We start from the raw sequence: 15,839 nt of genomic DNA, 5'->3' as shown, positions 1-15,839 counted from the left end.
GTGATTGTTAAGTAGATTTTTTCCTTTTAACAGAAGATAAAGGTAAAAAAAATAAGCGTTTTTTTATTTACCACTTTTCCCAAATATCAAAACTAACAGAAATACAGGCTTTTACTGCACTTTTCATATGTATGAATTGGTCGAAATGGTCCAACAGCATGGCCTCCAAGATCACCAGACCTCACTCTATGTGATTTCTTTTTGTGGGACTACATGAAATCTTTAGTTTTTAAGATTCCGCTAAATACAAGGGAGGAATTAATTGCGCTCATAAGAGAGGTTACAACAGAAATTCGAAGCAAACGAATTTCAATACGTCGCGCGATGACCGAACAGTGGTTACGTCGCGCTGAACGCTGTCTAGAAGTGAATGGTGATCATTTTTACCATATTATTTAAGTAACACTAAGTTTAGTTTCATTGTTGTTAAATAATTTTAGTTTTTAATTATAAACTTTAACAGCCTGTAGTTCCGTTACTTTTGATATTTGGGAAGTGATAAATAAAAAAAAACGCTTATTTTTTTGACCTTCATCTTTTGTTAAAAGGAAAAAATCAACTTAAAAATCACCCTGTATAGGGTTGAGGCTGGGACTTTAAGGAAGAGTTTCTAATAAATGAGGGCAATTAGAGATTAGCCACTTACTTGCAGTATAGGCTTTTTGCTTAGGATCGTTACCCTGCTGGAAGTAAAAAAATTCCTCGCAGTCCAAATTTATCTGCACTTAGTTTTGAATTTTCTTCATAACGTTCAGATACCCCACTTGGTTCATAATTTCATCAATTTACACTAAGTGTCTACACCAGAAGCGGACATGTAACCCCAGATCATTAATTCGCCTTCTCCACGCTTAATGGTAGGAATTGTAATTTTCGGATTTAATGCTTTTCTCGATTTTCTTCACACTTTTCTACATCTATCTGGTTTAAAAAGGGTGAACTTACTTTCGTTCGGTCAAATAACTTTTTCCCAAAATTTTGGCTCACCAGCCCTGTATTTTTCAGCAAATTCAAGCTTTTTTTTTTGTTATTGTCACCAATACGGCGCATTTTAAATTCGACCTTCACTATTGGGATCTGGGAAAATAGAAGATATACGAAGAAGTTTAAATGGGGGCAAAATTATGTAATTTAGCACTTGACCAAATGACGTTTTTAAAATCTTTATTTTCCAAGTTCTTTCGAAGATGTCCGAAAAATACTAAAAATTGGAGATTTCGTTATTTTTTTAGTGTTATTTGACAAGAAAGCCCAAAACCACAAGCACATTTTCATTGCCGCTTTTTCTCAGTTATACGATGACATTTTCAGATTTGCCATCCAACTATTTTTCTGTCAAAAATTCCAATATGGCGTTTATAAGAAAAAATAAAGTTGATGATGGCAGTAGAAAGACGAAACGCCAGAATGTGCACGCCACTAGTAAAAAGAGACAAACAATTTCTAGCTTAAAAGATTCCTTTATACCACATTAAAAACTGTCACCAAATTTCAACTTTATATTAGTTTGCATCTTCTTTTTATTTAAAAGGTTTTTTTAAAAATATGTAACGCTTTTTTAATGAAAGTTTGAAGCCCTGCATCTTGAAAACGAAGCATTACCGGACCTAAGTTTATATAAATTTTTTATCTTAGAATCACTCAAAGAATCACCACTTTAAGTTTGGCCACGTATGTAAATAATACCATGTATAAATCACTAGCGGGCAATACGGGGTAGACCATATATTCTTATGCGAAATTGCATAGTAGTTTTGACACTTTTATGTATGTAAATTAATAAGTCTCAAAATAAGCATGCCTGGGAGCGTTAGATACTCATCAAATTTACATATTGAAAATCTTATAAAACAGAATCGACAATATATGAAATTTAAAACTGAGCATTATTGAATTTTCAAGCCAGGGAGGAACCACCTGTTGTTATTTAAAATGGGTTATTATAGCGGCATATTGGTATCTTGGAACTTGTGTGTACATTGTTGCGACCTAAAACCAGAATGCTTTTGAAACAGCGACCCACCAAGACCCTTGGGGAAGGCATAATATGAGTGTTTAATGTTTAATGGTGGATGGGAAAATAGCATCTGTTTACTAATTTATATAAAAAATGTACTATTTTTTAGATGTAGCATCCTCTTATACTGAAGTTTGTTTGGGAACACAAAACCGCCACGTCTTAGTTAAGATTTTTGATATTGAATTCTATTTGAATTTCCATAATGGGTCTTAAACATTCACATAATAGTGTCTTGATACTTTTATGTTTATTAATGAGTAACAATAAAAGTGCTTGCCTCAGAAAACAGGCACTTGGGAAATTTACATACTGTGCACCTTAGGTTAAACAGCTATAGTAACACCGAAGAATAACATTTAAACATTAACAGTTAATATTTCCCATCTCAACGGATATTTTCCATAGTTTGACAGTTTGGAACTTCCAATATTTAATATTATTTAAAATTTTTATAAAGACCCATTGTACTAAAGTTCTTAATTAAGCTGGGGTGTTTAGTGGGTAATAGCATCTTAAACTTTCATATTCCTCTCATATTTGTCAATGAACCTAAAAGTTAAAATGCCTCAAAAACTCACTTCGTGACAAAACAGTACTCAGAAAAATTACCGTCTGCGTACCTTCGGTTGCTACACTTATATTTAAGACTCAAATGAATGCTCTTGTAAACGTATGAAATTTAAAACTACACTCACTTTCACATGAAATGCACCATCCAGTAATAATAATAATAAAGTCTTGTAATTTTGGCAAAATAATGCTTCATAATAGAGTATCAAATGATCAGACTTTCAGTAAAAAAGAAAGAATGCTAGTGGTTTTTTTGTCATCGACCTATTAGATTTTTTATTCAATTCTAAATAAATAAAATAATATTTACATGGAAATATCAGTTTATTTTGTTGTTGAACTGTGAAAAAGACATCTCAAAATGCCCCCAGTGAGACGGCGTCGAAATTTTTCCCACGTTTCGGATTTTGATAGAGGGCGAATTATCGGCATGAAGGAGGGTGGACTTTCTTTTCGTGAGATTGCCCGAAGAATGAATCGGAACCACACCACGATTGCGAGAATATGGTCTTCGTGGTCTGAAGAAAGGGTTCAGCGACATCGTCCAGCTGGACGTCCTCCCCGTAGCAGCAACGCACGTGAAGATCGACTTCTTAGACGGATGGCCATTGGTGATCGATTTCAAACAACAATGTCTGTTGCAGTAGATTGGATGGGAGCTCTAAATCGTCGGGTGTCGATGGCAACAGTTTACAGAAGAATTTCGTCTTTTGGCCTGCATTCATACCGCCCAAATCTACGACTGCCACTAACCGCCCAACACCAAGCTTCCAGATTGGCCTGGTGTCAAGAACGAATTGATTGGAATCATGAGTGGAACAATATCGTCTTCAGTGACGAGTCGCGATTTTGTTTATGGATCAATGATGGTCGTAGAAGAGTCAGACGATACCGAGGTGAAAGAAGAAATTTGCAATTTTCTGAAAAGCGCCACACAGCTTTAACACCTAGTGTTATGGTCTGGGGTGCGATATGTGTTGGCCGAAGATCTTCTCTTGTGTTCGTTCCAGGCACCCTAAACGCACGTCGCTACATTGACAATGTTCTGAGGCCAGTATTAGTACCTTTCATGCAAACTTTACCAAATGGCATTTTCCAACAGGATAATGCAAGACCACATAGTGCGAACATTACTCGACGATACCTGGAAGAAGCACAATTGGAAATACTGCCTTGGCCTGCACGGTCACCGGACCTATCGCCCATCGAACATCTTTGGGGTATGATGAGTCGCCGCCTTCGAAATTTACCGAGGCCTCCAAACAATGTGGATGACCTACGACATCATCTTGAGGTAGCATGGAATGAAATACTCCAGGAAGATATTGATCATTTGTTGCAAAGCATATCGCGAAGAGTACGTGCTTGCATTGCCGTACGAGGCGATGTCACTTATTATTAATTTTTTCATTATCAAATGTTGTATCTTTTAACTGAAAGTCTGATCATTTGATACTCTATTATGAAGCATTACTTTGCCAAAATTACAAAACTTAATTATTATTATTACTGGGTGATGCATTTTATGTGAAAGTGAGTGTATATTAATTTTTTTCCATGTCAGAAAATCACCCTATAGGAACTCTCAAAGTGTCACTACTGTTAGTAATGACATTTCTGCAGGATCCTCAGATAATATGTGTCACTATTTAACTTTATTTTAAACTTGACCAAGTTTCTCAAACTATTGATAATTTTTCAGGCAAACTAGTATATTTCATACTGAAATCGGTTATTTAGATGGATGTATGCATATAGAACTCAGAAAGACTTTATTGTGACAAATTTACATATTCAATTTTGTGTGGGTTTAATTCATCCGGGCTCAAATGTTATTATTAAAAAAGTTATTACTGTTAATTGAAAGCTGAAAAAATTCAAGAGAATTATAACATTAATACAAAATACACAAAACTTGAACTAACCTAAGGTAATAGAATGTTCACTAACAAAACAAATTTGAATAGGTACCATGAACCAAATTAAAAGCTCAGCCTATTGTGTATTAAAACCACCATATGAAAGATATCTATAGAATATTAGTAGAGTCACAGTGATGTTTAAACTTAATTACTGTGGAACATATTGCCCAAGAGTATTTTGACCCATCAAACTTAATGTTTACTCCTTATTCCCGAGTTTCTTTTGGAGTGATCTATGCAATACATAATATCACACTATAGAGGACGTACAAAAAAGTCCTTAAATACGTTTGTCAATGACATGGTACTACACTTTACATTTCCTTCAATGTCACCCTGTAGAGGGCTAGTATGGGTACAATGGTGTTTAACTTTAATCATTGTAGAAATATTACGTTCAAAAATATTTTCGCCTAACTTACTGAATATACAGTATTTATTACTGAATGTTTTCCATCAATGTTTTATTTAATTGCAAAATATCTGTTTTTGTTAGACAATTGCTTAGTAGAGAAAATTGCTTGACAATTATCAAATGAGAGTCAAAAATTAATGGAATTACGCGCCTAAGAGGAAGATCATGGCAGTGAACTGCTTGAACAAAGCGCACAAGAAAGAAAGTGTCTAGAAATTAGGACAACATTTTGTAAAGAGGAAAATTCTTAATATGGTCTACAGTTACTTGAAGAATACTGTAATTTACTTATGCAGAGTGTTTCCGAATAAATCAGTCAATTACTTACTGTAGGTTCCTCTGACCGAAATAAGAAAAAAGATCATACGAACATGGGTCCATTTTCCCTTTTTTCCCAGGTTCCCGCCTGAAATATAGGGTAATAAAAAAATCATTTTAAAAATTGTTTTCCTTATAAGTTCTAACATTAAATCTTTTTATGAAAATTGGGTAGCATAAAGCAGGTATAGAACATATCTTTTAAGGGGAAAAATATTTAAAAATTTTCGAGTAACGTCCCCATTGATGTGACCTTGAACATGTTAAACGAAAAATATGATACGCTACTGGTTTTAAAAAAATAAGAATAATTTTCTGAATACTTCATATTTCTGTGAAGTCTCTTGAATATTTTTTATAGTATTAAAAGTTTTCATAAAAAATTACATTATTTGCTAACTAATATTAAAACTGCAAGACTAAATTAGGTACATTACCTTATTTATAAAAGAAAATTAATTAAGAGTTTGAAAATGCCCACCGCCTACAAGAATGCATGCCTCAGCCGTTTTTCGCATATCATCGCGCACTATTTGAAAAAGTCATGGAGTATTTTTTATTGTGTTAAAAGAACGAATTATGGGATTTCTCAGTTGTAGATTGTTGAGGTTTCTTTCTTCCACGAAAATGGTTAACGTTATGAAAAATATTCAAGAGACCCTTTTTTCCCAGAAATATGAAGCATTCGGAAAATCATTTTTATTTATTTTTTAACCAGTGGCGTATTATATTTTTCATTTATAATGTGCAGAGTCACATCAATCGGAGCACCGCTGATGAAATTAAAAACATTTTTCCCTCTTAAAACATATGTCGCTACACCTATGTTAGGCTCCCCAATTTTCATTAAAAAAATTTAACGCCGGAAATGACTTATTAGGAAAAAATATATAACTTTTTATCACCCTGTATTTCAGACAAGAAAAGAAAATGGACCCATGTTCCTATGAACTTTTTTTTTTATTTCGTTCACAAGACCCTATAGTAAGTTAGTTAGTTCAGGTTAGGCTTATTCTAAAACATCCTGTATATGTGCCAAGTTCAAATTGTATAAGTGTAACCAGGAAATTAAATTAAGGAAATACTATAAAAGGCCTTTTGTATCACTCCCGCAACACATAGCGACCAGTTTTTTTTTAAATTTTGATTGTTATTCAGTTCATGAATAAATATGCTTTTGAGAACTTAAATCCGGATGTTTCCTCACCTCGTTTGTTACACTTCAACCAAGACCAAGTTTAAATCAAATTAGAATCGATTAGTAATCAAAGTGGAAATCCCATCACGTTCAAAAATGCACTATTAAAGTTCTAAGTATAGAGTGATTAAACCAAATAGGGAACTGGGTGTTTTGCGTGGGTGGGCTTTCCAAGCACCAACGAGTATTCAAGGTATTGGTACGGCAGTCGAACTATAATCAAACGCTATTTTTCTGGCTAGGACCGAAGGATATGGACGTGTTTTCGTCGAAACAATAGCGAGTTTTGCACTTAAAATGCAAAATATGTGCATGTCTAAATCGAACTGTTGTGCTTTGGATTTAAATCGAATAATTTGTTTGGTTTTAACAGATTTGATAAATTGGATAAAAAATTGCTTAGTCAGGACTCTCGTATTACTCAAGCGACCCACGCGATTATACGCGTGTCACTACTTTTGGGAATTGAACTTATACATCTTCTCATTCAGATGAGCCATCTAAAAATGAGTCATCAGATAGTACTACGAAAACAATGTTAGAAATCTTTTCGGTCGTACCGACTTCCGGGCCCATATCAGCTGTTTGATATGCTGCGCTCATACCACATGGCTCAATTTCAAAAGTTTAATGACTGAATATTTTTCATGTTCTGTGTGGTATCTATTCGCGATAGTTAAATTTAAATATTAACAAATTTGGGACTTGTTCAAAAGATCTACATTAATTCCAGACGGATTTCATTTGACTTTAAAATATAAATTTGCACTTAGTTTCTAAATAGGATGAATTTCGTTACAAAACAGAAAATAAAAAGAAATCGACGATGATGGTGGTGTGGTCAGGTTCCGATGATAATATCGTCGAAGCATGTGCGGAAGCAGATGTGATTATTGGGTCAGCTGTTTTGAACAGCTGCCAAAGCGATATTCCTTTTCAATGCTCCCTTTTTAAGGCCCACTACCTGTCTGAGGGTAAACTTCAAGATTCAAGCTACAAGAAAATTGTGAGCCAATGAAAAAAGGCCCAAACATAAATTGTGGAAGGTCGTGAAAAACAATGTAAACGTACTGTGACGAGATCGTGGTGGGTCACACTAGGGGCACTGGCCTGAGGTGTGGTCGTCGAAACCAAAACGCAACAAGATAGGATGGCATCGGTACGACTGAGGTATAACCTTGGCAACCAGTCAATGACCGCACAGCTACCTGCTGTCCAAACTATTCTTGACCGGCTATCAATGCCTTCGGCTCTGCTTCTTCTTTGTTATTTGGATGCAATAATTAGGTATTCCGCCAGGAATTAGGCGAATGCGTTCCCCTATCCACGTTTTTCAAATCAGTCTTTTAAACATGATAAACATAGAACTTTTATGGCTTAAGACGCCCGTCAACGCTATAAATTACTTGACAAGAGTGCGGGTTGGGCCCTGTAGCAGCTGCAAGGTATTACACACAACTACTATATCTCTAACTTTTCAATATGTTTGAATACCAGTAGTAAAACCCTCATGGTTAGCGACTGTCTTATAAGAAATATTTAATGTTTTAATTACTTGCATCTATTGCTTTTGGTTACATTCATGACCATCAAAGTAGTAGTTCAACGACTCAGTGACGTAAATGAAACACACGTCCTTGTGGTCTGCCAAGAGAGAGATCTCCTGCATCCCAACGACTATTTTTGACAAAACGCATATCTGTATGTGTGCAGTTCGTGGGATATTTTAAGAGACCTTGTCTGCGACAATTTGACTGCTGCTCAGGTAATGAGTTTAGGAAGCTATTTTTGCCTGAAGTAAATGCCATATCCTGACGATTTTTATCAATATTACCTGTTACCTATATTTAGAGGGATTTTTTTGCCTGAGCCTCTTAGATATTTAGTTAAATTTATAACAATATTTTCAAGATCACTATGTACATATTCTGGGTAACAACACAAAATGGGGCCATCTCTCTGTTTACTTAGTAAAAAATACAATTAAGAAACCGTCCATCTGCACGAAGTCATCGGATGCTTTAGACATCTGTATTCACTAAAGAACACATAAACGTGTATTTTCCTAGATAAATTTCTTTTTCAGTAATAATTAACCTAGATAACAAATTTACAAATGCAAATTCGGTCCTTCGGTTTTTTTAATTATTCTTTTTTAGCAACTTTCTTCTTGATTTGCCTCCTACAACTTGTACTTCCCGTAGACCTTCAAGCAATTGTTCAATTCTAGGATTTTACTAGTAACTTAAATCCCTTCACAATCTGTAACAATTTCCGGCTTCTTATCTTCTATTTCAATTACCACTATCTTTGTAATCTCTTGCCTTCCATCAGCCTTTTCCTTTTTTAATGTACGTTTCTTCTGCATTCTCTTGTTAGAAACTCTTCTATCAATTACCAGAGGTTCCTGTATTTCAACTAGTAGCTCTTGAATTACATATTGCGGTTTTTCTTCAATTATCTCAATTTCGTGCATAGTCACAGTTACCTCAGGTTTTTTACCCTCAATTTCTTTAGTGACAATTTCGGTTATTTCTTACGATTTTCTTTTTTATTCTTCTATCATTCAGAGTAGTTTGTAGTATTTATTTAGGAAGTTCATTCATAATTGTGTAATTCATCTATATTGTGAAAGAACTTCCTATATAAATATTAGAAACTACTATGAATAATATCTACATAATATAAATGGATAGTTCATCTATACTGTGTATTATATCTCTACTTACTAACTCAAACAGTAACGGTACTTTAAGGGGTTTGGCCAGCTTCTTTTACAGTGACAATTTGAGTAGTTTCTTCTTTGCTTCTAGTCATTCTCTTAATTTTTGGTTTCTTTGTTACTTTAGACTGTATTACACCTTCATTGATCACAATAGTCAGATATATTTCTTCTGATAAATTCAATTTGACTTGGTTGTCTTGGTTAAATACTTTTGCAATAATTTACCAATCGAACAATTATCGTCCTACTCTAGTAACATCACCTTTTTTATAGGTGACTAAAACTTGTTTTTTTTTTTTAATGAAACATCATGGATATTATTATTACTCCATATATGAGGCTATTCATTTTGATTTAAAAAATATATGATTTAATGATATTATCTCTAATAGTTTTCACGCAAATCAAGAATTTTTATTCCATAACAATAAGGTACTAAACAAAGGAAATCGTTGAACTCATGCGAATATTATGGATCATAAATTCATAATGGGCTTCCTTGATTATCAATTTTCACGCCACTGAAGAGTTTTTGCACAATTTTTTTTGTGTCATAGGTAAAATTAGAACATACAGAGTTTTTCACTTGGAACATTTAATTTGGACATTTTCTTCAACTTCTTGATTTTTGGACAATTATTTGTATGGAAACTTAGTATCTTCCATATAAGTACAGTCCTCAAATTCATCCTCATTATAATAGCCCTACAAGTCAATCTCAGAAGTTCTTGGTAGCCGCATTTTATTAATAAAAACTGCAACCACAAACTTACAAAGCGCTGAATAATGTAACTGTATTCATGGTCAGACAGGTCAACGGCCGAATTACTTCTTGTTTAGGTCATATTATTATTATAAAACTGATATCATTAACAATAATTCAGTCGATTATTATACAAGCTTATGTTTTTTACTGTTAGGTAATCTTTCTAACCAAAGAATACTCGGTAAATGCCATACATGTCGAATAATTAACATTCCAGTGGTCCACTGCATAGGTACCTACTGCAACTGCACTAAGGTTTTTTGCAATAGTTAGTAACAAAAGGAGGTCAAGCCATTTAAATGGCAAACAATGCATTTCCTCGTCCCAGTTTAGTGGCGCAATATTAAAATACGGCTAAGATTGCAAAGCGATAAATAATAGTGTGCTGGACTAAAGGGCTGTTTATTGTCTATAATAATTAATTTGATTTATTAAGAGAACCTTGAGTGATATATTTAAGTAATAAAGGTGACACTGTAATGCAGTTGTGCAATAAGAAGGGGTCAGTTCATAATGTTCCCAGTTGAAAGAAGAATCATTATACAGTAACAGCAACAGACTTGGAATAGATTGGGTGAATAACCCCTCCGCTGAATTAGACAGACCGTATCGATTGACAGTGATAACAGTACAACGTCCCCTTTATAACTAACGTGTGCATAACGCCGAAATTTTACTGTCTGAGAGCGTTCCCTCTACATCAGACGCTTTATATAGCTCCCAGTTTAACGTCCTGAAAATGTTAACTAAAATCGACGCTATGGCCTAATTCAGATAAGTTTGCATGGCGTCGCAGCTTTAATGAAATTCCGGAGTATTTCAGATAGCTAGCACCCATAAAAATTAATTATGAAAAAATTCTTGTGTGCAAAAGGGTGAATAATTGGCGATTAGGCCATACATGCTCGTATAGGGGCTCCTAGGCTGATAATAATCTCTTGTTATATGCATGTAGATACCTGTTTTACTTCCTTACTTTGACATGCAATGGCGTCCACCTGGAAGAATTTTTGGAACTTGCTTTAATTCTGTTCAGCATTATCGTGATTGTTTCATGATACAGGTAAAAGTACTAGGAGGTTTAGATAGTGATAAAAGTTTAGAAACTAAATCATTTGCAATCAAAGAATATCTTCCTAATAAAAGATAACTTGTTTGTAGTTCTATTTTGGGACAAGATAACGGTACAAATTAATAAATATTATTATTTACAAAGTTATACTTTTATTGTCAAATAGGAGATTGGGAGAGTTAAAGCTTTGTTTTGCAATAGGTAGAATCTGAAGCCTGACATAAATAACCTACTAGATAGAGTAGAAGTTAAGCAAATACTTTTGCTTAGTATTAGCAGCAAATTATGTAATTATATTGCTCAATGTTAAAGGAGGCTCAAACTATTTCCTTCTATCTATCCTTTCAAATTAATGTTTTGGAAATCCAAAGATTTTTCAAAATATCATGAGAACTTGAAACTATTGCTCCTTTGGCTCACAGATAAAAGCTAATTCTCTGTTTTGGAATGGGGAGCACCTTAAGCCTGACACAAATGACATGCTAGAGTAAAATTTAAGTAAATATTTTTGGTTTGGTATTAGTAACAAATAATATAATTAGGCCATTCAATGTTAAAGGTCTCTAAAATTAGCAAAAACATTTCTTTCTATCTCTCTTGTCAAATAAATGTTTTAGAACTCAAAATATATACAATACCTTTCCAAATATAAGGAGAAAACTTGAATCTGTGACTTTTGAAAACCATAAATTTATGTTAAGGTCATAAAATTGCTCTCTATGTAATTCACTATATTTGTGACACCTTGTTGGACAAAACATGTTTTTCAAATAATGATGAATTATTACAAGTTGGCATCCAAATTCAAAATGACAGCAAAAGGCATTTTTAAATCAAGAGGGTTTTCAATGGTAACAAATAATGTTTTTCAAAATTTTTAAATATTATTAAGAAATTTTATCATTTTTCAAGTGACATCAGCTTGTGAAATGTCACTGCAACATAGATTTTTTACTCTAACAATACATAAGGGGGATGTAAATCCTAAAAAGGGGTTTGAGAAATAATTCTGACAGTGACAGAAAATGATTGATTAAAAAATAATTGCCAAAGATGTTAGTTTGGCATTAAGGTATTTATTATTCAACAAATTAAATTATGACTGTGAATTTGGCAAAAAAGAGTACAAACAAGACCAGTATGTAGTAAAAATCCACGTTTTTTCAACAAAACATTAGTTTCCAATTTAATATGCTGTGTCAACATGTTTTGATAATGCAGTTATAAAAATTGATAATGCAACAAGTTCTATTGGTAAGGATTAAAAAAATCAAGCCTAAAGTACAACAAACAAAAACTTGCTAAAACCGGACAAGCAGAAAAAATATATGAACCTTTGATCCAGGGTTATACACGAGTTCAGAGATATCTCATTCATTGATAGGTCAAAAATATATTTATCTGCATAATATAAATATTGAGCGTATTAATAAAATGAGTCTCAAGGGAACGAAAGTGAACTAGTAGGTGGACAATACCAGCTGCATCATCGATGCAACTGCATAGCTTTCTACTAGTTTGTATATAGACAAAGGTATTTAATAGTGACGTCACGAGTTGCGGAACCAACATCACAGGGATGGACGTGAAATATGTCATCGCGGCAATGGCGGATGTTTTCTTCTAATTTAAACATCCGCGGTAAGCGTACGAGATGCTGTATGAGATTAGTTTAATAGATGCGACTTACCATTATAACTAGGTAACAACAGTATCTGCTAATATACATATACAACAAAGGCAGTGATGATGTGTGTAAAGGACGTTCAATATCTAATTTCCTAAATAGAATTGACGTGACATTCGAGGTAAGCACTTCAGTCTCATTCACAAGGTGTGTAAAGAGCACTTGATGGTGTTTCCTAAACACTAAATTCTAGTGAACACTATAAGTGGAAAATAAATAAACAAAAAAACAGTTCACCCGCCTGCGCCAATACAACCGACCCGCACGCCTCTATCCGACTGAAAAAGGAATCACCCTAAATCCACGGTTGATTCAAGGGAACAACGATAAGACGAAGCGCGGGGAGTACCGTTGTTCGGCTTGAACGGTCCTATGTTACGTTTCCTTTCGGTGGATTTTCGCTTGTTGCGCTCGAATACGAACGACCTCTGTCGGTTACGTTCGTGCACTTGCACACAAGCATTGATGGAGTGGGCTCGCCCGCTCTACGTTTTTCTAGGAGCTAAGACCTCTTTTTGATTCGTCCCACTGTTGTCACAATTTCAGTTTTCCGCTAAAACTCCCATTTCATCGACAGCTTTTTTCTTCTTTTACTGATCTTCTTCGGGTATTCTTATGTCTCACTAAAAATTAAACATATCCCATTATCTACTTAGTAAAAAACATGAGTGTCAATCAAAATCGGATCTACCATTTTTTCAGTTCATTAAAAAAAAATAACCGAAAAATATCTATGACGTACATGACGATCTCGTTTACTAACAAAGTGGCCCGTATTTCAAAAAACATATCTTAGAACATTAATAAAGTGTTAAATAAATATAATTCACAAAATTTTATGAAAAATATGGAAATTCCTTATGGTGTCTATAAGAAAATAACAGATTACATAACTAAGGGAAGATGTTTTTTTGCTTTTTACGTGAGCTTTGAGCTATACATATAAGAACACTTTCATACTAGTGTATACTTCTATTAAACATTTTATTTACAATCACGTTTTAACGAAAATAAGGAAAATTTAAAATGATCTAAATGTGTCCCTCGATATACATACATATAATATGTATACACATTATAATCAGAATGGCACCGATACTCTGTATTGTTAAAAGCGGCATGACAAATAAATTTATTATTCAAACGCCTGACGTAAATTTTAAGAAAATATGTTAGACGTTGGATTTTTATAGTTTTTTTTGTATATATTCTACAAAATGAACAGACCGACAAGAATTGTTGCATCGTTGAGGTATCATTTTACGTTCAACCAGGATGGAAGTGACATGTAAGGTACTCACTTTCTACATAGATAAATGTAAAAATAAATTTTTGTAGTATGTTTTGTATTTTCAAAGATCTTGGTGGCTTTTGAACTAAATATAGGAACAACCTGAAAAGTTTATAAAGTGCATTAACACTTCATTATAAGTCTATATTCCATATTTGTTAGATTTATATGTCAAATCATTCTTGGACTTTCCTTGTCGTCATTGAGATTTTTATACTACAATTTGAGGAGCGGCATGTTTGCTTGTTATCAAGTGAAACTTAATAAAACCAATGAACATTCAAAAATTATCATTAATAACAATAATTCTTGGAAAAGAAATATATAAATGCAGGACTCCAATACTTCAATTTGATAGAGTCAAAATGACACGCAGTATGTGAAATAATATACTACAGTTGTTTTCGAAAGCATTGTATAAATTCAATTAAATATGAAGCATACTAAAAATTCTGTGATAGGTCAGTTATACATATGTGCATGTTGAGATATGTTTTTCTTATCCTCCTTATATTAGCATTTATTTAGGTTTAATGTTTCTAAATCAAAATCTCATTGTTTCTAATTGTTATTGTATTTACTAATAGCTTTTAAAATTGGTAAAATTACATTTCATTTGAAACTCAAATACTTCAAAAACAGTCGAAAACTCCTTAGAATTACAAGCTGACCTCAATAATAATAAGAAAAAGAGGATTTTCTTTTAAAAAAAAGACCTAGCTTTTATAACTTTTTTAGATCTGTATCGAGTAAGGCGCGTGAGAGACGTGGCAACACGGCCCGCCTGCACTTGCAGGATTATTACGCAACCAATGCAAAGTTGTATTTACGTGTACATTGTGTGGTTTAGTTAGTCACATGTGTTGTTCAAATCGAATTACACTGTTGGACAACTGGTGTGAACCGTTTTACTTTTTTTTATAGTAATTTTTGGCTTTTTCCAATTTTCACATAAGATTATGTTAAATTTTATTTTGCTAGTAGTCTTTAAGCTTGCGCTCTTCTAAGTTAATCCCATAACTGTTGTTTAATTTCAAAACACACACTTTCCTCTTCACAATTGCTCTTGTACCTGGTCCTATATTTTAAATAAGTGTTTACGCACTAATTCAACATCTTGTATGCATTGCAAAACTGAAGTAAGCAATTTCTTATCAGATGGTCTCTATAACTGAGTCATGGTCAAGGTCTTTAAAAAGTGACACTTCACAGGTGGTTTAATGGCTTGCTTGCGTGCGACATAAAAGCTTATCGTCATGTATTTGATGTAAGGATATTTCCTAGTTAACTCCCTTAAAAGCACAATTCTTCAAGTTCATGGAAAGGTCTTTTGTATGAGAGTAGAGGCCCACTACCTGAAAGCTTTTATAAGTTCAGGTAAAAATAATTACAGATCGGGTCCACCAGACCTGAGATTCGGTTCTTGAGCTTTTAGAAATAGATAATTTACCTCCTGCGAAAACTGGACCGGTTTCTTTCAGTTCAAAAATTTTGGGGTTTTGGCTGCCTGATAACAAATGGTTTATTGTCCTGAACAAAATACATGTACCTGGGTTGGGAAAATTTATATCACGATTGAAAAAAAAAACGTGAAAACAAAAATATAGAGCATATTATAGTTCAGAAAGTTTAATATTCTAAAAATGAAACGAAAAATTCTTATAAACGCATACAGAGTGCCATGATTTTACACTATTACACTGTGACAGGTTGTTTATTTTAAACGTAAGATTACAGATCTTTTTACATAATTTATACTTATAATGATGTATTAAACAGTGATATTTGGATTCAAAACGACGGCAAAACCGTTTTATTTTCTAACAGTCAAAATTACAGTATTTTTATTTTTCAT

General features: G+C 33.5%; 2 protein-coding genes across 3 annotated transcripts in view; both read right to left on the bottom strand.

The window, feature by feature from the left end:
- LOC136409646 (protein white-like) overlaps positions 1–15,839 on the bottom strand; it is a 66,152-nt gene that overhangs the window by 35,256 nt on the left and 15,057 nt on the right. The gene's annotated exons all lie outside the window — the stretch shown is intronic.
- Utx (Utx histone demethylase) overlaps positions 1–15,839 on the bottom strand; it is a 44,071-nt gene that overhangs the window by 23,588 nt on the left and 4,644 nt on the right. Inside the window, exon 1 of one of the 2 annotated variants that reach the window (XM_066391287.1) lies at positions 12,697–13,254. The exons of the other annotated variant lie outside the window; for it this stretch is intronic. The gene's annotated coding sequence lies outside the window, so the exon portion shown is untranslated. Of the gene's footprint in view, positions 1–12,696; positions 13,255–15,839 lie in introns of those variants that run through there. 2 annotated transcript variants of the gene reach the window in all.

This window comes from Euwallacea similis, chromosome 6 (genome assembly GCF_039881205.1).
Source record: "Euwallacea similis isolate ESF13 chromosome 6, ESF131.1, whole genome shotgun sequence".
Lineage (NCBI taxonomy): Eukaryota > Metazoa > Arthropoda > Insecta > Coleoptera > Curculionidae > Euwallacea > Euwallacea similis.
This window is presented reverse-complemented; position numbering and strand designations above follow the sequence as displayed.